The sequence below is a fragment of the Sorex araneus genome, chromosome 6 (genome assembly GCF_027595985.1).
Source record: "Sorex araneus isolate mSorAra2 chromosome 6, mSorAra2.pri, whole genome shotgun sequence".
NCBI classification, from domain to species: Eukaryota; Metazoa; Chordata; class Mammalia; order Eulipotyphla; family Soricidae; genus Sorex; species Sorex araneus.
Genome location: NC_073307.1, coordinates 98,502,381 through 98,509,643, shown reverse-complemented (window position 1 = coordinate 98,509,643; position 7,263 = coordinate 98,502,381).

Here is a 7,263-nt window from a genome sequence, read left to right as displayed (position 1 = left end):
GCTGACGCATTTGTTCCTGGACGGAAGGAATGTGCCAGGCGCCCTGCGGGAGGTGTATAGAGAAGTGAGGAGGGGTCTCACCAGTGACGCCTCATTCTCCTCGCGGTCCCCTGTCCCAGGAAACGAGGGAAGGGGTGAAAGAAGTCCCCGCGCGCCAGGAACCCGGAGACCCCTACACACTCGGAAACCGGAGATGCCCCACACTGGAGACCCTGAGACCACCCCGCCCCCGGAACCCAGAGACCCCCGCACCCGAGACTCGGAGACCACCCCGCCCCTGCCCCCGGAACCCGGAGACCCCCCTCACCCGGGACCCGGAGACCCCCGCACTCAGAACCAAGAGATCCCCCGCACTTGGAACCTGGAGACCCCTGCATTCGGAACCCAGAGACCCCTCGCACCGGAACCCGAAGACCCCTGCACGTGGAACCTGAAGACCCCCGCACCCGGGACCCAGAGACCCCGCGCACCCGGGACCTGGAGACCCCCTGCACCGTTATCCCAGAGACCCTGCACGCTGGGAACCTGGAGACACCCCCACATCCGTGACCTGAAGACCCCGCACACCTGGGACCCGGAGACCACCTCCCACCCCCCGCACCCGGAACCCAGAGACCCCGCGTACCCGGGACCCGGAAACCCCCTGCGCTCAGGAGCAGGAGACTCGCACTGGGACCCGAAACCCCGCGCACTGGGGACCCGGAGCCCCCACCCTCACCCCCGCCCCCGGGACCCGTAGCTCCCATGTCCCGGGGACCCAGGCCAAGCGGGTCTGGAGAGGCGCGTCCTGTGTAATTCCAGCCGCGGAAGAGGCCACAGCAGGACACCCGCGGCCCTGCAGCCCCCGAGATGCTGAGGCGGGCCACCCCGCGGTGCCACTGAACGTTCGGAGCCAGGAGGGGCCCTGAGGTGGCCGCGGGCCTGGGGGATGGTTGGAAGCAGGGGAAAGGGGCGCTCTGGGCCGCAGATGTAAGGGAGAGGGGGGTGAGGCAGGGGGTTGGGGGCAGGGGAGACCCCCGTGTCCTCTCGCAAGGTTGCAGCGAATCAAACTGCTCTTTCAAAAACAATCTGGGGGGTCGCAGCCACAGCTGGCCCGGAGCCCCCCCCCCCCGCGCTGGTTTCTGGCTGGGACCCTGGGGTGGCTGAGGTGCCTTGTGGGGGGGCTGGTCAGGGGCTCCCCAGGTGTCGAGTCTTGGCCGCCAGGGCCCACCTATGACCGTCTGCGGCATAAGGCACTTTGCCGGGGGAGGAGCTGGTTCAGGGGGTCTCCGAATGCCCCAGGGCCGGCTCCATCTCAGGGGGGCTGGGCGGGAGAAGGGGCGGCTTGAGCCGAGGCGGGGACGGAGCCCGGCTGGACGGGGCTGGTTTTGCCTCCTCGGCGGCCGGGGCTTCTGCCGAGAACTTCCTGTCCCCGAGGACGCATTTCTGTGGTTCCAGCAGCCGAGGATGCCCACAGCCAGCAAAGGGCCTGGACTCCCCCCGCCGCTGCCGGGGGACAGTGACCCTGTGCTGGGGCTCTCTGGGTCCAGACTCCGAGCTGAGGCAGGGGTGCGGGGTGCTCAGCAGGAAGGACCCAGGGGTGGCCAGCGACAGGGACCTCCCCCCCCCAGGGAGTGGGGGAGGCTCTGGCCGTGCTCCCCAGCGTCCACTGGCACGGGAGGGGTCCGGCTGAGCCTCGCCGGGCAGCCAGGCCCTGCCCCAGCCCCGGGGCCCAGGCGGAAGCTGGCGCCAGACGGCCCTGGCCCAAGTGTCCGCCGAGGCCAGCGCGGCCAAGAGTGTGTCCTGGCCAGGGAGGCCGCGGTGTCCGGTGGACAGGCCCTGGGCTCAGTGGCCTGGCAGACGGGGCCAGCGGTCACTTGGCTGACACGGGCGTCCAGCCCTGCAGGGAGGCCCCTCAGCGCCACCCGGTGCCCCCCCGCCCCCATCGCCAGGCACGGAGCCCGTCGGTGTGTGCCAGGCCGGAGTGCCACGTGTCCAGTCGACACAGGGTTCGAACGACCCTCCCGGCGTGGGGCCCACGAGACCCCGGGGAGCGCATTTGTCCTGACAGTGCCTGGGCTCCTTCACAGCCGCGGGTGAACGGGGCGGGGCAGTCTGGGCCAGTTGGGGCTACCCCAGCTCCGGGCAGACCCTTGGCACAGGCGGGGCCGTGGGGGGGGGGAGGTTGGCGCTGGGTGGGGAGGGGCAGGGAGGGGCCCCAGCCGGCCCTTCTGCGGCCAGCCCGGCCCTCTCCGTGGCCAGCTGTGGGACCTGCCCACTTTCCCTGGGGTCTCCCGGCCCCCCGCAGCCAGGGAGGATGTCCTGTTCACTCTGGGGCGGGCTCCGGGCGGAGAAGCCGCAGCTGCCCCCGGGGGCCGCGTGTCCATCCGAGGCCGCCCCAGAACCGGCTCTGGCTTTGGACCTGGGGCTGCGTGTCCCCCGAAGCCCGAGGTGCCGGGTGGTGAGGGGGGCCAGGGCGGTCACCAGCGTCAGTGGCTGCCCCCTCCAGTGGCCCCGAGCCGGGACCGAGGCTGGCCTCTCGTTTTGGTCAGTGTTGCTGGGGCGGGGGAAGAAAAGTGAGTCCCGGGGCTCATGGGGAGGCCTGAGACAGCTCCTGGAGGCATCATTCATTCACTCCTCTACTCATTCATTAACTCACTTAGGGTTTTTTTTTTTTAGGGTCACACCTCGCGATGCTCAAGGCTGACTCCTGACTCTGTGCTCAGGAATTGCTCCTGGGGGCTGGAGCGACAGACAGCGGGGAGGAGGTTTGCCTTGCAAGCGGCCGACCCGAGTTCAATCCCCGGCATCCCGTAGGGTCCCCTGAGCACCGCCAGGAGTCATTCCTGAGTGCAGAGCCATGAGGAACCTCTGTGCATCGCCGGGTGTGACCCAAAAAGAAAAACAAAAAAAAGAAAAGAAAAGGAATTGTTCCTGGCGGTGTTCAGAGAACGCCGGGATCGAACTGGGGTTTGCCACGTGCCAGGCAAACGCCCCCCTGTGCCCGCTCTCAGCCACAGTCACTCACTCACCCCATGTCTGCATGATTTTCTTTTTTTTTTTTTTGCTTTTGGGGTCACACCCAGTGATGCTCAGAGGTTCCTCCTGGTTCTGCACTCAGGAATTACTCCTGGCGGTGCTCAGGGGACCTTATGGGATGCCGGGACTCGAACCTGGGTCAGCCAGGTGTAATGCAAATGCCCTCCCCTCTGTGCTATCGCTCTGGCCCCTGCATGAATCTCCTTATTCCCTCCTCCCCCTCATTCGTTCATGTGTCCTTCCGGCCTCACTCTCTCAGGGGTCTCTCTCACTCCCCGTCTCCTGTCCACCATCCCCGCGGCCACTCTTTCTCCCATTAACTGACTCACGCCCGACTCTGTCCTGGGCTGAAGGCAGGGCGCGGGCGGGGGCTGGGCAGGGCACCTTACCGGGGAACCGGGACCTTCCCAAACCCTCGGAGCCAGGTCCCCTGTGTGTCCCGGAAGCGACTGACTCAGGGACCCCCATCTGGAAGGTCTCTGTGCTGGCAGAGCCTGGTTGGGGGAAGCAGGACACAGGTCTGTGGACACGGCCGGTTTGGTGGGGGGTGGGGGGGTGAGGGGTGGAGGGCTCAGCACCTTCCTCTGCCCCCGCAGGTGCACGCGGAGCTTTTCCAGACCTGTGCAGTTGGGTTAAATTAAGGGAGAGCATGAAAGAGGCAAAGATGGAGAAAGACCCGAGAAATGATGCGCTTCTGCTGAGGGTGGCCTGGGGGGTCCCGGCCCCCGCTGCGTCTGCTCTTCTGGTTTACAGGTTAGCCCCCAACCCTGCCATAATGGTGCAGCCGGGACGGTGCCCGCCTGGCACACAGCTGACCAGGCTTTGATCCCCGGCACCCCATATGGTCCCCTGAGCACTGTCAGGAGTGATTCCTGAGCACTGAGACATGAGTAAGCCCCGAGCACTGCCAGTGTGGATCCCATCCCCCCCTCCAAAATAAAAAAAGAATTTAAGAAATTGGGATTGGAGCGATAGCACAGCGGGTAGGGCGTTTGCCTTGCACGCGGCCGACCCGGGTTCGAATCCCAGCATCCCATATGGTCCCCTGAGCACCACCAGGGGTAATTCCTGAGTGCAGAGCCAGGAGTGACCCCTGTGTATCGCCGGGTGTGACCCGAAAAGAAAAAAAAGTAAAAAGAAATAAAAGAAATGTGTCATTTGGGACAGATGGAAGGGTCCATGGGGTCAGAGGAACTGGCCCCCCGCCCGCCGCCCGCCCCCCACTGTCTCATTCTCCCCCCCAGCCCCCATCTGTGACCTCAGCTTCCCCCACGTGACTGCTGTCAGCAGAGGGAGGGCTGAGGCTCGTTTTTCCGGCCTGGTCACAGGGAATGTTTTCCAGGGTGGGGTGGGGGCGCGGCCACACCCGGGCTCTGGGGTCACAGGCGGGCCGGAATGACCTGGGGCGCCCGAGCTCCCTCCTTTGCGTCATCTGCCTGCGGGATTATCTTCTCTAAACACGCAGGGGGGGTGGGGCCCCTCTGAGCCCAGCACAGCCCCCAGGGGCCTTGTTTATACTCTGCCTGCCTGGGGTTAGTCTGACCCTCAGCAGGGGGGTGGGGGTGCCGGGTTCTCCCGACCCTCCCCTGCCAGCCTCTCCCCTGCAGAGCAGACCCAGGACAGGCCCCTCTCTGCGCCCTCAGCCTGGCTGCTGCTTCTGGCTGTGCCGAGGGGCCGTGGGAGGAAGCCCCCAGCCAGTGAGTATTCAGGGTGCCGGCCTCAGTTTCCCTCCTGTGAATTGGGCACAGGGAGCATCGCACACGGCCGGTGGCAGACGTGGGAGGGGTCCCTGGCTGAGGTGCTGGGGACCCTCGGTACTACCCACCCGAGGGTGGTGTCGGGTCCCACAGGCCGGGGGGCTGCCCCATCACCTGTGTCTGAGTTGGGGTGAGCGAGACCCCCCTGGCCACCCCCGCCTTCTTCTTTTTTTTTTTTTTTGCTTTTTTTGGGTCCTATCTGGCGATGCTCAGAGGTCACTCCTGGCTCTGCGCTCAGGAATCACTCCTGGCAGTGCTCGGGGGACCCTATGGGATGCTGGGAATCGAACCCGGGTCAGCAAACGCCCTCCCTGCTGTGCTGTTGCTCCGGCCCCAACCCCCCGCCTTCTTGGATCTGGTCACGTTCTGGTTCTTGGGCCCACACCCAAAACTGGACTTGGGCCAACGCCCTCCCTGCTGTGCCCCAGGCTGGACCCACTGATGCGCCGAGTGGCTCAGGGGACTCTGGGAAACAGCTCACGGGGCCGGACAACAGGCCAGCAGTGGGCCAGGCGCCGGCTCACACGTGTGGCCGACCCAGGTTCGATCCCCGGCACCCCACAAGGGTCCCCTGAGCCTACCAGAGCACAGAGCCAGGAATCAGCCCTGAGCACCGTGCAGGCGTGGCCCCCAAACAAAAACAAAACGAAGCTAGGCTTGTGAAAGGCCGCACAGCACCAGAGAGAGCCAAGATGGAGGCTGAGGGCTGGGGGAAAGAGTGGGGTCCCCTGTCTCAGGAGTCCAGTGAGCACATTCCCAGGAGTCCAGCAAGCACTGTTCATGGAGTCCACAGAGCACTTTCCCAGGAGTCCAGCAAGCACTGTCCCTGGAGTGTAGTAGGCACTATCCCCCACAGTGTGGATTTCAATGCAGGAAAGCATCCCAGACCCCCCAGTAGGGCGTTGATGGCGGCGTTTCCTCCCTCCCCTCTCAGGGAGGATGTGGGGGCGGTGTGGGTGGACAGCTCCTGCTTCTAACCTCCCTTAGCCGTTCAGACACCCAAAGGCCCGGTGGGACCGGAGCCCCCCAGAGCCCAGCCACGGGGTCACACCTGCCGGGGCCTGGGGTCTGGGAGACAGTCTGACCCCGTGGTCTCCCCCACCCCCCGGGGGCGTGTCTGGGTGAGGGTGGGCGTCAGTGGGGTGCAGGGCCTGTTCCAGGACTCCTGCCTGCCCCAGGCAAGCCCGAGTTTGGAGAGAGCTCCGAGTTTGGCCTTTTCCAGAATGTTCCGCAGTTGGGCGCATGGGCCGAGGCCTCCGGCAGGGCAGTGTCTCGCAGACCATCCCCGCTGACCCCCCTGCCTCCCCCCGCCCCCGCCTGGCTGGCCGGGAGCCATTTCTCTCTGCTCCTGCAGAACATTCCGGAGTCTGGAGGTGCGTGTCCAGCCGCCCAGGACGCGGACCCCCGCTGCGGTGCCCCCTTCACGCCCCAGGCCCTGAGGGGACAGCCCAGGAAGGGTCCACTGCAGGGAGGCTGGGTGGGGGCCACCTGGACACTGGGCCCCCCCAGCTGCAACCCCCCCCCCCGCCATGACTGGCGGCTCTGCCCGCAGTGTCGGGGGCTCAGGGCTGCGGACCCTGAGCTCACAGGAGCCCACACTCTCTCCTTGAGCAGAAGCCCTCAGGCTGACACCTCCTCCTGGAAGCCCTCAGCTTTAGCCTCGCCTCCTCCCAGAAGCCCTCAGGCGCCCTCTCAGCACCCCCCCACGCTGCCTTCTTTCCTATGGCCAGCAGGGGGCAGCAGAGCCCCGCAGATCGCGCCCAGCAGCCTGGATGTCCAGGGCCTGGGTGCCGAGGGTCCCCCGGGGGTGGACGCTGTCCACCGACAGGCCAGGTGTGGGTCCTGCTGGGGTGCCCGGAGGCCCTCTGAGGGCCCCTGACAGCCTTGGTGCAGGGCGCAGTGGGGAGTGGGGAGGGGGTTACCTGACCCAGGACTGGTGGCCACCGCAGTGGGCCTGTGGCCAGTCACGTGGCAGGGAGGCTTGTCCGCTGCTCGCCCGGTCGGGGTGAAGGTGAGGGCGCGGCTGGGCCCACAGCACCCGCCCCCCCTGCCCCCTCTCCACACCGAGGGACCCGCCCCGCTCCAGTGCTCCCTGCAAGCCCCAAGGGCGGCTGCACAGAGCCACCGTGGCCAGCAGGGGACGCCCGCGCCACATCCAAGTTTGCTCACCTGGTCAGTAAGTTCTTCCTCCTCCTGGAAGCCCCCAAGGTCACACCTCCTCCTGGAAGCCCCCAGGCTCACACCCTCCTCCTCCTCCTGGAAGCCCCCCTGGCTCCTCCTGTGGGCACCTCCAGCCTGAACCCCTGTCATGCCTGTCACACTGGGACCTCCCTCTGCGGGCGGGTTTGGTGTCCTGTGTCCTGGCCCTGGAGATGGGCAGAGAGGAGGGGTTTGCCCTGGGCCAGCCTTTACCGATTTACCATGGCGGGTTGCCTGGAAGAGGCCCCCTCTCCCCAGAGCACGGGAGGGCCAGGCCTGAGCGGGTCCC